The sequence below is a fragment of the Ambystoma mexicanum genome, chromosome 11 (assembly GCF_040938575.1).
Source record: "Ambystoma mexicanum isolate Mex_15411 chromosome 11, UKY_AmexF1_1, whole genome shotgun sequence".
NCBI lineage: Eukaryota > Metazoa > Chordata > Amphibia > Caudata > Ambystomatidae > Ambystoma > Ambystoma mexicanum.
The window spans coordinates 1,239,031,779-1,239,048,099 of record NC_090934.1 but is presented as its reverse complement, the minus strand read 5'-3'; positions in this window follow the sequence as shown (position 1 = coordinate 1,239,048,099).

Below are 16,321 nucleotides of genomic sequence, written 5' to 3'. Positions count from 1 at the left end.
AAACAACACTCACCCGTGGAGGCAGGAGCAGGAAGGGTGAACGCGGCAAACAGCTGTGAACTAGGCCAAAGGAGCTGGCGAAAAGTGGCCTATCAGGGGATTTGGGTGGGCTGGGAGGCAGGAGGGAGAAGGATGCATGAAGTGGGAACGGGCCGGGAAGCGGGGCACAGCGCCAGGCAGGCGGCCCAAAAAGTTTTCAAAATAGGTCCCAAACAGAGGCCCAGGAGGGTCACCTCCAAACAAAACTCACCCATGGTGGCAAGAGCAGGAAGGATGCGAGGCGTCCCACTAATCTCGATAACTCTCTCAGAGACATTGTCTCTGATGTTAATCTGTTCCATATCTCTTTCTTGATATCGTTCACTTTGCTCAGCTGCAGATTGAACGTTCCCCTTACTGTGTCTAACCTGAAGCCCAGGAATTCCATGCTCTGTTCCACCTGTAGGCTTGATTTTTCCCAGTTTATTATAAACCCTACCTGTTGAAGGAGGTCTAAAGTGACTTCCACTTGTTCCTTGATCATCAAATTGTCCTGGCACATTATACAAATGTCGTCCAGGTAAATGATCACTCTTAACCCCCTTTCTCTGAGAAATGTCACTAATGCTTTCATCACTTTCGTGAAACACCATGGTGCTGTTGCTAGCCCGAAAGGAAGGCAAGTAAACTCCTACATTTTTCCTTGCCATCGAAGTCTCAGAAATGTTTGCTGCTCTACTGCCATATGTATGGTCAGATGAACATCCTTGAGATCTATCCTCGCTAACCAATCCCCTTGTTGTATGTCTGTGAGGAGGTGAATGCCCTCCATCTTGAAATGTCTGTATATAATAAAGGCATATAGTTCTCTTAAATTTATAATGGGTCTCGTTTTGTGACGCCCTCTTACTAAGAACATGTTTCTTATAAAGCTGTCTCTCATATCTGTAACTTGCCTTTTAGCGTCTTTCCGTGCTATTTCTCCTATTTCTGTGTCTAGTAACTCTTTGTCTGTTGTGCTGAGCACTAGTGCCTTTGGCCATCTCTCTTGATGTGGCGAACTTTGCCAATCTATGTGAAAACCCTGTATGGTGTCTAACACCTAAGCGTCTGTAGAAATCATTTGCCATTTTTCTATAAACTTCGCTACTCTCCCCCCTACTGCGGGAATCTGATTCTGTGTTCTCTGCGCTTGCACACTCATTCTCACCTGCATTTGGTTGATGTTGGTTATCTGTGTGTCTCCAGCCTCGTCCTCTTTCTCTTCCCCTTGAAGGGAAAGACGGGTTAGGTTTCCTTTCCTCTTGCTTCCAGTGATATCTGTCGGCTTGGAACCTGTTGTTTTGCGAAGCGGCTGGCAGAGCGGCCCCTGCCTCTTCCAGCTCTGCCAAAAACCTCTCTGCCAAAAACTCTTTTTAATGAAGCCGGGGCTTTATCAATCAGTGCATATAAATTTGCTAATTTTGTCAATTCCTTTATAAACGCATCTGCAAAGAGTTTCCCTCTTGCGGATGCTACCGCCTCTGATGTGGACAGCTCGGTGAGCTTGGGATCGATCTTGATCAAGATTGATCTTCTTCTTTCCGCCATGATGGCACTATTGGCATTGCCCAGTAGACAGATTGCTTTCTGAACCCAACCAGATAGTATATTTGGATCTATCATTCTTTTCTTTTGCCTCGTCTGCCGTCTCCATTAGTTTCGTAATAGGCCCAATCAAATCTTGCATTTTGTCCAGTGCCAGGACCTATCTAGACCTTTTTTAATATCTTTGACGTACCTCCCCATGAATGTGACCATGCGGTTGTCAATGTCTGGGGTCTCTGCAATGCCTTCCGGCAGATGTGGTCTCGGGCACTCTGGGCTCAGTTTATTTTTATTTCTGGCTTCTTTTGCCAGCAGCATTTGAAGCCTTTTCCTTATGTATGTCGCTATCTTGGCGGTTCCCATTCTGAGGAACGTAGATGTATCAGGGCATCTGGGTCAAATTCGTCCCCGGCTTCCTCTTCCTATCTTCCGTTTTCTTTTTCTTGGACGCTCTATTTGTTTCCTCTTCTTCCGAGGATATAATCTCGACCTCTTCCTATGATGATTGAGTGCCCCAATCATTCCCATCATATCCCTCTGAACTATCAGAGGTTTCATCTCGCCATTGGCGCTCTTTGTGTTTTTGGCTTGCCGCCTTTCTCTTGGCCTTTCTTTTCAGTGGCGAGCCCGGGTGGTTCCTGGCCTTTTTGGCCTTGCAAGCTTTCTTTCTTCCCCTTTCTCAATTCCTTGAGCACCTGTTCCTCTAAGCTCCTCCATCCCTTTGGAAAACTTGATCCATTCTTCCATGATCACCAACTGTTGCGAGCTGTGCCCCATACACTGACAAGGGCCTGATGTAATATTCCCCCCATGCCGGGTTGTATTCTCTTCTGGCTCACTTGAGCTCTCCCCTCTTCATTTGGGCTGGACATTATTTTATTTGAGTGGATGCAGGTGTGCCACTGTTATATAAACCAGGTATCTTGGGCCCGTACCCATCTTCTGTATATTTTTAGGGCAGATATATAATTATTTTAGCCCTCTGGAGGTTTGTATACCTGTAAAACCTCTCTTTTTGGCTGCTTTGCCTTTTTGGCCACTTGTTGGCACTGTTCTCTGATCAGCATTAGCTAGTGCTTGTTTTGTGCTGTCAGGGAATCCCTGCACGCTCTGAGCGTTCGTTCTTGTAGTCGTTGATCTCCTCAGTGATCGATCAATGAGTAGATTAACTATTCTTTATCTGATATACTTTATTTTATTAGTACAAGCCGTACGCTCCGAGTTACTGGCACTGAAACATCATGGAAGTTGTAAACGAGGAGCACAGGAATTTTAATAAGTCACTTTCGTGACTGTAGTGCCCCCTCTTGGCTTATGCGGTCGACGGACAATCAGTACCGTTGCTCCCGCACAGATAAACTTAGAACAACATGAGATCTTTAAGATTCTGCAGATGTTCCGCCAGAGTAAATAAATGCTGTGCGCACCCGCTTACCTCCTGCCTGCCATTTACAATAAAAACATATACATTCTACCATCCGTAAAGAAAGTAGTATTGAAAGGTACTTAACTGGCTGCCCAAGCAGCAAAGAAAGAGGAATCATCATGGAGGACTGGATTTATAGTGATGGTCTATGGGCTATGATGATTGATAGTTATGGTCACATGTTTTTAAAGTCCAATAACAGATGAACTACAGAAAGACTATAAACTGTTGGGACTTGTAGTTTTGCTTTTCTGAGTTATTGTTATTGTTATAATGATGCTGCTCGAACAGTAAAGTTATGAGAAAGCATAATACGAGCCTCCGTTTCTTGACATAGAAATGCAATTAACATGGTGTGATGACGTGAAGCCACAACCCTCATCACGTGACACTGAGGAATAAAGACGTGTTGATCTCCAGCTCTGTGTCTGCGCCTGATTCTTGGGTGGTGGTGTGAGGTTGCAAGAGTGTCGTTTAGCTGGGCATCCCTCCCCCAACTCGCCTTCACAATACTGGTGATGAAGGGGTAGACCCGCTCTGATCTATTGGTGGTTGGTGTAACAGCAGATATCCCGCTTGGCGCAATCCGAGAGGCGATGCTCTGCACATCGTGCAGCGAAGAAGGCGAACAACGGAGGCACGCGTATCTCCCAGGAGGTTGTATCGGTTGGCAGACGTGCACAAGCGAGCTGGCAATCTGCGTTGCACAGGTAGCTGCCTGCAAAGTGTGCCAGTGGCACACAAAACGGAGCAAGACATCAACGTAGTGACTTTTGAAGGTGAGAGGGGCAGGGCTCAGACAGAGCCAGTTCAGAAGGAAAGAAGGGGGGCCACAAATATCAGCGCTCCCAGGAGACATTGGGGCGGCACTCCACAGCCAAACCAGCAAAGCCCAAATTGGATAGGGGACAGCACCCATCACCCACACACGAATCACCATCCCGGATGCTGAGAACCTCACAGGGCAGTTTACGCCATGGGGGATGGGGGCTACTGCCATATCTGCAAGAGAACCTGGCAATGCAACTACCTCACCTTTTTGACATTACGGAGACCAGCAACCTGGGTCCAAGGTGGGGCAGGGACTTTGTATACATCAGAGCCATAAGCCCACTGGATGACGATAAGAAAAAAAGCCTACTTTCCCTGGCCATAGAGCCAAATGTACAAGATATTGTTGATGAATTCCCAGAAGACACTATAGACTCGTAACACTGTGACTTCAATAACTATTCTAACAAGGAGGCCTTACAGTCCCAGATCATAGCAGGATGCGAATCCACAGCATTTCGCAAATGCTTACTTGCAAACCCTGATCATTGTAAGAAATCCTACAGCTGGCGCGCTCTGACGCTACAGTGGAGATGCAGGTTGAAGCCATGAGCAACATAAAGGTATCCAGCCCGCACTCAGAGTTGATAAATAAAATAGCAATGACCCCAGCACACCAGGGTAATGGGGGCCCATTCTGCTACAGGTGTAGCAGAACGAAACGAAAAAAACCAATGAGTTCCCACATGACGGCACCTGCCTCGCCCTTGTCCAACAATATGCGGCATGCTGGGGGGAGAATCATTTTAAAGCAGTATGCCGAATGACACGTAGTCCAGCACAGGGTGAAGGTGTGAGTATGAAAAAAGAAAAGGATTCAACCTAGGAATCCTCCTGTCCCTGCACACTTTTGAGTGTTTGGATCAAGTCCAATACTGTTATTTTTATACATCAACAGAATGTTTAAGGAGTAATACTTCATAAAAAGAAATGTCAATAGACAAAATTATACAAATTTATTTTTTATATCACAAGTAATGTGATTCAATTCTTTCGACATGAAATTTACAACATAAAGAAGCACAAATGGTATCAAAAGATCACATCAAGTTTGGAGAGAAAAAAAAAGAAAAGCGAAAAAGGATTTTTTCTGAAGAAAGAGATGTATACATATGGAGTCCAATTCACTTGGCGACGCGTTTCAAGGATACTTTCCTCTTCTTCATATGGCCCAAATTGGATTCTTAACACAAAGAGAAAACATTCATTCAGTTACTTGTAAAAAACAAAAACTATTATTCAATTTCATTGAATTATACAGTTACATAATGTACATATGTAATACTCCATGACTTTTGATAATACTGAATCTCCTCGTTAACCGAAATTCAAAATTACATAACTTATTCTTATATAGTGATTAGGTTAGTATAATGTTGTTCATGAAAACATGAACATTGGCTGGGTACTCATCATTCTGTGGGACTGGCAACAGAGTCATTCAATTGCTGTTTTCAGGGTCACCGGTTTTAAGTAACCGTGGGTTGCGATAGAAGCATGAATATTGAATAGAGTAAGGAATGATAAAAAAGAAATATAAAGAAGAAATATATAATTAACCGTGTATATTACTGGTTCCAATCTCAAGCAAACAAAGTGTTAAGAGGGGATGACTATTGTCGATATTCAGAAAGCCACGCACAATGCGCTATGTCTGAAAATAAATCAAAAGAAGGGGGGAAAAAGGGGGTTGTATAAAACGAAAAACTAATGAGCAAATCTATTAACTGGAAACTAAACGAATAGACGCACCAAAAAATGAAATGTGATGAAATAAACAAGAGGAAAACACCCATCAACATTAAGAATCATCAACTAGATTTAATAGACAAGCTTGCCAAGAGCGAAGAGATCACTATCAAACCGGCTGACAAGGGCGGGGCAATTGTGATTATGGATACAGCATTCCATCTAAAAAGATGCACTTAACTTCTCAGTGACACTGACACTTATGCAATACTTGATAGGGATCCACTACCAGAAATCAGAATACTAATTAATAAGACTTTATTGAAAGCAAAGGAGAATGAATGGATTAGTGACAAAACATATCAATTCCTCATTAACTCTCATCCGATTACACCAGTCTTTTATGGGCTCCCTAAGATTCACAAGGACAAACTGAATCCGCCACTTAGACTCATCGTAGCTGGTACCAAGAGCGTGTTTGATCCTCTTGCTATCTACATTGACAAACTACTACAACCAGTTATATACGCTACGTCCACCTATTTAAAGGACACAACAGATTTCCTGAACGGTCTTAAAGATTTTTCAGTCATCAGTTCCGACTGTATACTCTTCAGTCTAGATGAATGCAGCCTATATACTTCAATCCCCCGCAGTGAGGGTATGGAGTCTTTTGAATGGTTATTCCTCAACAATCCTGAGATTAAAGGGAATCCACAATTTATCTTAGAACTACTTGGCTTGATCCTCTACAACAGTTACTTCAGATTCCAGGGCAAATACTTTTTGCAGACCTCAGGTAAATCGATGGGCTCATCGATGGCACCCGTCTATGCGAATACTTTTATGTTTCAGTTTGAAAGTCAACACGTACTGGAACACCCAATCTGGTCACCTTACATCATAACATGGAAGAAGTTTATTGACAATACTTTTTGTATCTGGTGTGGCACACAGGAAGAACTAAATAGGTTCTTTGAATACATCAACCTTGTGCATCCAAGAATCAAGTTTACCATTGAAATTGGTAACCCTTACCTACACTTTCTGGATGTAAATTTGAACATCATTAACAATAAAATTGCTACATCTATCTACCATAAGCCAACTGATGCCAATAATTTGTTGCACTATTCAAGCTTCCATCCAAGAGCTATGCTTCAAAGCCTACCATATAGTCAAATCTTGAGACTTAAAAGAATTATCTCGGATCCAGAAGACCTGGACAAAGAATCTACAAACCTTGTCAGCAAATTTCAAAATAGAGGATATCCCCCAGAGATCCTAGAAGAAGCCAAAAACAGAGCCGCAGAAATTACACGTACTGACCTACTAAGAACTAAATCAAATGCGAAAGACATTCCACTTTTGTTTATATCCAAATTCTCCAGACAAAGCTTTCAGATCTCAAGATGTATAAAAAATAAAAAAAATTGGAACATATTACACAACGATCAAACTTTGCAAAAACTATTTCCTACTCCACCGATGATGTGTTTTAAAAGAGGAAAGAACATCAGAGATAAGCTTGTGAAAGCAGAAAAAATCCTCAAGGACAATCAACAATTTTTAACTACTAAAAAGTTGTGAACCTTCCCCTGCTTTGGATGCACACACTGCAACAACGTGATTAAAGGTGATGTAGTGACTCATCCGAGAAATGGACAAAAGATTAAGCTTAGACATTACTCCACCTGCCTTTCATCTGGAGTGATCTGCCTATTAAAATGCCCTTATGGAAAAGTCTATGTAGGCCAGAGTACACGACCAATCAAACTGAGATTGACAGAACATAAGTCGAATATCAGATGAAATAACCAGTACTCACCAGTGGCTTCCCACTTCAATTCACAAAAGCACTCTATTGCACAATTAGAATTTCAGGTACTTGAAGTCGTCAAACGACCCACAAGAGGAAGTGATTACCAGTCCTTCCTATTACAAAGAGAGGCATACTGGATCGATAAAATTGGCTCCTTGCAGCCTTGGGGTTTGAACGAGGACTTTACCTTAAATTTCTTCCTGTGATCTAGTAGCAATACAACACTAGTGACAGACCTGTAATATTGGGAATTAGAACCAAATGTGTTTATTTAAGTCTATAAATTACTATGTAATTGGGTTATATAGTATTTTTTACTGTTTCACATTGACAAACTGTATGTCTGAATTTATGTAGATACTTAACTGAGTACTGCTGGACTATGTCCAACAAAGGTTACATATGTTGCAGAAATTAGGTACATAGTATGATGAATTGTGCTCTAACTTATCTAAATTGAACTTTGAATCAGCCACAATTTTGATTCATGATTGGCTTGACTACTCACCGTTCTGACGGCTTGACAACACTATTAGATCTATCATTTTCCTATTTCCCCCACCGCCTCTACTTACGGGAGGGGACATATTTTTATCATTTTTATCAGCCTTATATTACTTTTTTAACATTTTGGATGACCATTTCTTCTTTCATTTTGACTTCCTTTTATGACCATTTGGTCTATACAGTAATTTATCTTTGCCACTCTTCAGTGAGTATAGCTCCATTCTTTTTTGACCATTTTAAAATGGCCGTACTTTTATCTAGTAATTTTAGTCCTTTCTCTACTGACTTTACAGTTATCCCAGTCCTTTCTTTACTGACACTAACCATGATCCTCCATGGCGCATGGCGTTTCCATGGCTGCTATGGAAGGACGCAGAACCGTGAATCCGATTCAGCTCCGAAAATAGATCCCGTACAGATCGTTCTTTCCTGCACTCTAGGTAAGCGTCTCCACATTTTCACTTATGCTAGACACGTAGCCGTCTCTAGGATATTTCACTTTTTAAACCACATCCCCTTACTCTGCAGGCGCCCTTGCACGCTTGTTGCAGCGCTCACTGTGACCTGGACTTGCCGTCTCTACAGCAATACTGCTGAATTGATATTCCTCCACCTGTCTACTGAGCTAGACGCACCATTGAGGTACTTGTTATAGCAACTTCTTATTTATTTACCAGAACTGTCTGTGCCAGTTTCATTCACTGACCTCTTGTTCCATTTCCTAAACCCATATACATAGGTTGGACTTCTGAATGCTGCCACCATTCGCTGGCATGATATTGAGTTATACCGTGACCCTTTCACCGCTCATCTTTATTTCATCACGTTTCATTTTTTGGTACGTCTATTCGTTTAGTTTCCAGTTAATAGATTTGCTCATTAGTTTTTCGTTTTATACAACCCCTTTTCCCCCCTTCTTTTGATTTATTTTCAGACATAGCGCATTGTGCGCGGCTTTCTGAATATCGACAATAGTCATCCCCACTTAACACTTTGTTTGCTTGAGATTGGAACCAGTAATATACACGGTTAATTATACATTTCTTCTTTATATTTCTTTTTTATCATCCCTTACTCTATTCAATATTCATGCTTCTATTACAACCCACGGTTACTTAAAACCGGTGACCCTGAAAACAGCAATTGAATGACTCTGTTGCCAGTCCCACAGAATGATGAGTACCCAACCAATGTTCATGTTTTCATGAACAACATTATACTAACCTAATCACTATATAAGAATAAGTTATGTAATTTTGAATTTCGGTTAACGAGGAGATTCAGTATTATCAAAAGTCATGGAGTATTACATATGTACATTATGTAACTGTATAATTCACTGAAATTGAATAATAGTTTTTGTTTTTTACAAGCAACTGAATGAATGTTTTCTCTTTGTGTTAAGAATCCAATTTGGGCCACATGAAGAAGAGGAAAGTATCCTCGAAACGCGTCGCCGAGTGAATTGGACTCCATATGTATACATCTCTTTCTTCAGAAAAAATCCTTTTTCGCTTTTCATTTTTTTCTCTCCATACTTGATGTGATCTTTTGATACCATTTGTGCTTCTTTATGTTGTAAATTTCATGTCGAAAGAATTGAATCACATTATTTGTGATATAAAAAAATGTTTTTGTATAATTTTGTCTATTGGCATTTCTTTTTATGAAGTATTACTCCTTAAACATTCTGTTGACGTATAAAAATAACAGTATTGGACTTGATCCAAACACTCAAAAGTGTGCAGGGGACAGGAGGATTCCTAGGTTGAATCCTTTTCTTTTTCGTTTTATGTGTCGGGTTTTCAGCCATGACTCCAGTTCCTCCCCAGCACCTAAAATTATCTGAATATAACTTCAAATTACCTAACAATCTTTATTGAACCAGAGGTGTGCACCTATACTCAACCTTCCTCTGAAGGTGTGAGTACCACAGCACCAATGATAAAAGAGAAATTAGGCCCCTACCCAGCTGGTTATCACAACACTACAAACACCCTCACCGATGTCACAAGGAGAGGAAGGTAGAAGGGAGACAAAACGAAAGACCAATGCCCGATTGGCGTTCTCACCACTCGTCACTCGTCAACGTCTCAGCCACAGAGACGAACAAAAAGACATATTTGCTACTTAGTGGAACAATCCCTGTCAGTGGCTCCAGTTACTCATCACAGGAGCAAGGAAGAAAGTCTATCTGTATGCCCTGGGAAACCCCACAGAGAAAGCGCAAAGCCCCACTCTTCTGCTACACGTAAATGAACTACAGAATTCCTGGTAGACACAGGGGCGACAGTGAATATCATCAGCAAAGAAATATACAACATTCCACATGCCCCTGTACTCAAACTGGCAGAAGTGGACATTTACCCCTATGGGTCAAAAACACCATTAACATGCACAGGGTTCTTCATGGCAGAGTGCAAACACAAGCCAAGAAGCTACAAATCTACGTATTGGAAGCAGCGGCAGAAAGAGGCTGCATTCTGAGTATCAAAGCAGCACTAGATATGGGACTGATCTACGTACTCTATTGACACTTGGCTCAAAAGTACACAGGTTGAACCGCGAAAATTGAACAACTTTTCCCAATGCTCTTTAGAGGTCTAGGAAAATTGAAAAATAGATCAAATTACATATTTACATGTTGGGGCTCCCATTTGTGCAACATTACAGGGGAATACCTGTGAACATCCAACGACAGGTAGAGGAAGAGTTACACAAACTGCTCGAACATGACATCAATGAGCCAGCGGTAGGACACACACCATGGGTCTAACCCATAGTGCCCGTCCCCAAAAAGGGATCCAACTCCATTTGATTATGCGGCGCTCTGCACAGACCAAATGAGGCAATACTGAGGGAAAGACACCAGGCCCCCCGGATTACGGACATGATCCATCTTCTCAACAGGGCACAAGTCTTCTCCAAATTGGACTTGAACAAAGGGTGCAACCAGCTGGAGCTTTGTGAGGAATCCAGGTACATAACGACTTTCATTACCCATGTAGGGCTCTTCATATACAAACGACTCAGCTTCGGAGCCTCCTCTGCCGCTGAGATTTTCCAAGCAGAAATGAATAATGTTATAAAGCATATCCCTAACTGTCTCAATTGCAGTGACAATATCTTAGTATCTTGTAAAGACCAGGATCAACATGACAACACTCTAGTGAGAGTGTGCATGGCACTAGAGGCCACCCACCTCACGCTCAACAAGAAGTGCGAATTTCAGAAGGGCACATTTTGTTTTTTCAGACATTTTTCTCAGCATAAGGCATGACACCAGACCCAGAGAAGGTAGCAGCTCTCATAAACACTCCTCCACCCACCAACCTATCAGATTTGCGCTAATTTCTAGGATTGGCATAATACATCCAGGACTTTGCTTCCGTGAGTGAACCGCTAAGAGCACTTACAAAAAAGCATGTCCCATTCCAATGATCAGAGTCGTAATAAGAGGCGTTGGAAATCATATAACAGCACATCTCGTCAACTGACAATATGGCCTACTTTGACCCCACAAGAGAGACAGAATTTACTGTTGATGCCAGCCCAGTGGGAGTTGGTGTCATTCTGGTGCCAGTGGACCCGGAGTGACCTAAGAAAAGGCACATTGGCCCTCATTACAACTGAGGTGCTAAGTGCACCAAATTTACCACCATGGTGTAAACTACTTTTACACCATGGTGGATGGCGGATTTACTGCCCCACTACAAGGTGAGTGGGGCGGTAAATCCCCATTTCCCATTTTCCCTTCCCCATTCCCATTTTTGCCCCATAGGGCATAATGGGAGTGGGGAAGGCGCTAATTACGGCACCGTAAATTACGGTGCCGTAATTAGCACCAAGGTGCCTTAGCACCATGGAACTTAACGCCTGCAAAAAGCAGGCGTTAAGGTGGGAATCAGGCGTTAAGGGTTAACGGTGGCGTTAACCCTTAACGCCTGAGTTGTAATGAGGGCCATTGTTTCCTATGCGGGCAGTAGCCTCTCCAAGATGCCACAGGCCTACTCACAGACAGAGAAGGAAGGACTAGCAATAGTGTGGGCCTGCAAACACTTTACTCTGTTTCTATATGGCAAGCTGTTTACCATCGTAATGGATCACAAGAACATACTGTTCATGTATGGCAATTCCCAAGCCAGGATGCCGCAGAAGATTGCCAGATGGGGATTACGTTCACAGGACTACCGCTTTAGCATCATTCATCGCCCAGGGAAGGAAGAGAATCCTGCAGACTTTCGATCCCGTCACCCCATTGCCACTTCATCAGCGGGTCCAACCATAGATGACCAGTGCATCCCCTACGTGGTGCAAGCAGAAACGTCAAAGGGGGTCGATATCCTACAAATTGTTCAATAGATGGAAAACGATCAGGCCTTCCAAATCATCTTCAGGTGTTTGGAGTCGGGACGATGGAAACACGCTAGACAGATGGGGGAGAGCGCCAGTCCTGAGCTGCAAAGAGACATCAGAAGTTTGCTGCTTGTAAGGGACAAGCTAACTAAGTCAGAGGAAGGACTCCTACTAAAGGGAACCAAGATAGTTATTCCACAAACCCTGAGACAGAGGATACTAGAGCTGGCCCACGAGGGACACCGGGGCATAATGTCAACCAAACAGCTATCAAGGCAACAGGCCTGGTTCCCTCATCGGGATGCTCAGGTAGAAGCACTCCTCGAGGATTATCCCACATGCACAGTCATTAACCCACACACAAAGCCAGAACCACTGCAAATAACGGAGCTACCGGAGAAGGCATGGGATGAAATTGCCATTGATTTCTTTGGTGCTATTGAAGGAGGAGAATGCTTACTGGTTGCCATGGATGCATACTCCAGGTTTCCGGAAGTGCAACTGGTGAGATCCACCGCTGCATACCACACCATTCCAGCTCTCGATAGAATGTTCATGGCCTATGGTGTTCCACAAGTAGTCGAGATGGACAATGGCCCTCCTTTCACCAGTCGGGACTTAAGGACATTCTTATGGCTGGTTTTCCTATGATTTGTTTTCCTTCCTTCTTAATCCTTTTCTCTGAATGCATGGTGTGTGACTGCTGGTATGAGGTTATGAATGGACTGCCAGGAGAGTGACTGGAATGTGGAGTGTGAATGTGATTCCATCCAGGGCAGTTGGCGATGATGTAGCCTGGGTGGCGGTAGCCCTATGTCTGTACTTCCTATCTTCTCTATGCACCTGATGTGACCTGATTGACATTGAAACTTGATTAAAGCAACTTGAAGATCGGACTGCTGACTACATGAGTATCCTTTACATGTGATCATAACAACTGGCGACGAGGACTGGTCTCAGAGATGGACCCATGGAGAAACTAAGAGAAGCAGGTACATCCATCAATGAATGGGGAATGGATGTGACTGCTGCAAGGTGTGCAGTAATGGAACTGATGACTGCAGTGAGGAAGTGGGAGACCCTCTGCCCCCATGAGATGATTCCCACCACCCAGGGTGATGTGATGTTGAAGGAGTGAGAGGACAGAGGGCTGGAGAAGGAGAACGGTCCTGTAAATAGTCCTGCAAGTAGCTGGGAATCTGACTGGATAAGGAGAGCGGTCCTGTAAAATAGTCCTTCATGTAGCTGGGAATGTGATCCTGCAGTAGGGTCCTGTAAGCAACTGGCATGGTTAGCTCCCAGCTGATTTCTTGAAGTAGTGCCGAGGGTGAAAATAGAGGCGCCTTAAAAGGGGGAAAAGATACCCCAGACTTCCTGTGCCATCAGGCAATAACATTGTTACAAGTGGCACATCTAATGGCTGGAACATGCAGGGTGGCGTACTGACTTTCTCTTGTGCGCTGCGACATGCCATTTGCGCGCACTTACTTCGGTTTGACACTTATTTCGGCTTGGCGCTGCGAGTGAGCTGAGGTCTGTTTATGCCCTGATTCTGCTGCGCACTGGCGTGAAGTGTGAGATGGGGTCACACAAGGTCCGGCTGCATCCTATTGACTTTGGCAGCGGTTGGGTCCGGAGGGTTCTTTCCTCTGCTCAATTCCTGTTACAATGGTGATGTCATCCCACTGCTGTGTGAGTTGGTGGAACATTTATTTCAACGTTTGATGGCGAGCGAGGCTGGATACAGTGTTGCGGACTATTGGAAAAGGAATCATCAATATCAGAGAAGAGGACCTCAGTGCGTGGAAGGAACGTGACAACCTCACTCTGTTGGCATTCCTTTCACAACATGAAGTTTCTGAACTACAAGGCAATGCATGTTAATTGTTCTTAGAGGATGCTGCTTCCATTTGGTGACTAATTCCCTGGGGTTTGTGGCTGTTTAGACAAGTGAGCTGGAGTCAATGTGAAGGGTGGTAACGTCGGAGCACCATCTCATTGGTGTATGATTTTGGTTGTGCTGATGGGCCCGATGCCATCGGGTGTCTGGTGTCGGAGCACCAATCTCATTGGTGTATGATTTTGGTTTTGCTGATGGGGCCCGATGCTATCGGGTGTCTGGTGTCGTAGCACCATCTCATTGGTGTATGATTTTGGTTGTGCTGATGGGGCCCGATGCCATTGGGTGTCTGGTGTCGGAGCACCATCTCATTGGTGTATGATTTTGGTTGTGCTGATGGGGCCCGATGCCATTGGGTGTCTGGTATTTTAGTACTGAGGATTTAATGCATATTATCGCCTTGATAAGCACTGGAGGACAAAGGTGTAAACAGTGAAGGGTGTTTTTAACAGGTGGTGGGCATTGTGGGTGCACCGTTAAACTGCAGGACAATATCGCCATAATACAATGTTATTTTAAGGATGCTTCATATGGACAAATGGAAGGAAACACCCATTTAAATTTTGAGCAAACTGCACATGGTGACATATTTTTGAACTGATAGAGTGTAATACTGTTCGTGTTTGGAGTTGGTGCAGCATGATACAAATTTGCTGGAAAATGTTATACATCACTTTAGAACGTTCTTGTGTTGAATGTGGTTGAGTGTGATCCTCAGTGTGAAATTGAAGTGTTATGCGCAAGGCATTATCATGGTTTGATGATGATTTGCAGGATTTAGGTCGTGGCCTACGAAATGCTATGGCCCCATGTTTTTATGCGAACAGTGCAACAAAATATTATTTTTTTAGGTCACTACAGTGTGTTTTAGAAATGTATGCTGGGGCACCACGTCTTGGCTCATTAATGCATGACATGTTTAGAGTTTTGTAATTACACTTAGTGGCTAATATATTATTTAGCTGGCTAGGTGAGAATAGTAGCCCGTTGATGTTGAGTAAGGTGTGAATTGGATGCCTTTGTTGTTGTGGGACAATGGGTGAGAATAGTATCCTGTTGTTGTCGAGTAAGGTGTGAGTTGCATGCCTTTGCTGTTGTGAGACAATGGGTGAGAATAGTAGCTTGTTGATGTCAAGTAGGGTTGAGTTAACGGGTGTGGGTCAGGGCCCTGCCCGCATGCTGTTTGTTGTACTGGTGTGGTTGGGATGCCTCCACATTCAGTTTTCTTTTGTTGATGTTTTACAGTGTCCAGTCGAGAAAGCCGTTGGTGGTTTTCTGGGCGGGCCACCAACTCCACCTTTCCCTTTGCTCAAAACGTGGGGAAGGGAGACCCAGGCTACCGCCTCCTGACTTATCATTGGTGAACACTTCTTTCTTTCTTGAAACTTAACCCCACACCCTTTGTATTTAGTGTAAGGAATTGGCAATAGGTTTTCTTAGTATAGGCCCTTTTCGAATTAGGTTTAATTTAGGCGTTTTTCCAACCCGCATACCACTTTCATTGTTCAATAAACACCCTTGAACTGTGATCACTTGTGTCTGTCCTACTTGTGTCACCATGAGTTTCTCACAGGACATACGAGAAGAGAGGAAGTAAGAGCGAGGAAGAGAGAGAAGAGTTGGGGGCATTAGATAGATATTTAGAGTGAAAGAGAAAGTGTATGATAGGAAGGTGTGGAAAGAGTGCAAGTAGTGGTGATGGTATAGTGAAGCAGAAGGGGGAGGGATGTAGTTGCAAGACATAGGCAGAGAGAGTGTCGTAATAGTAGGGCAGAGAGGTGTATACTGGGTTTGGAGAGTGGAATGAGAGAGGTTTATAGAGAGGTGAGGAGAGAGTGCGGACATCAGTGGGACAAAAGAAAGAGGAGAAATAAGCATATGAGGGAGGCAAGAAGGGTGTGTAGAGCGGTGAGGAGAAGGGTGTGCTGAGTGGTGAGAAGTGGGTTGTGTAGAGAGGTGAAGGGGAGTGAGGGTATCACAGGGACTGAAGGGGATAGAGGTGAGATCAAGAAAACAGGAATTTCCTCCCACAGATTCCTCATCACCCTCTTATCCTGCCCTTCTGATGGAGAACTAATCCATTATACTTGGTGATTCCCCAACATGGTTGAGCATGGGGAAAAAACGGAAGTCACAGTGCACAGTGCAAGTTATATTTTTTAACAATGACATCACTTCCAGTGTCAAAGTGCACGCGTCACGGGGTCACGATGCTGAAGTTGCA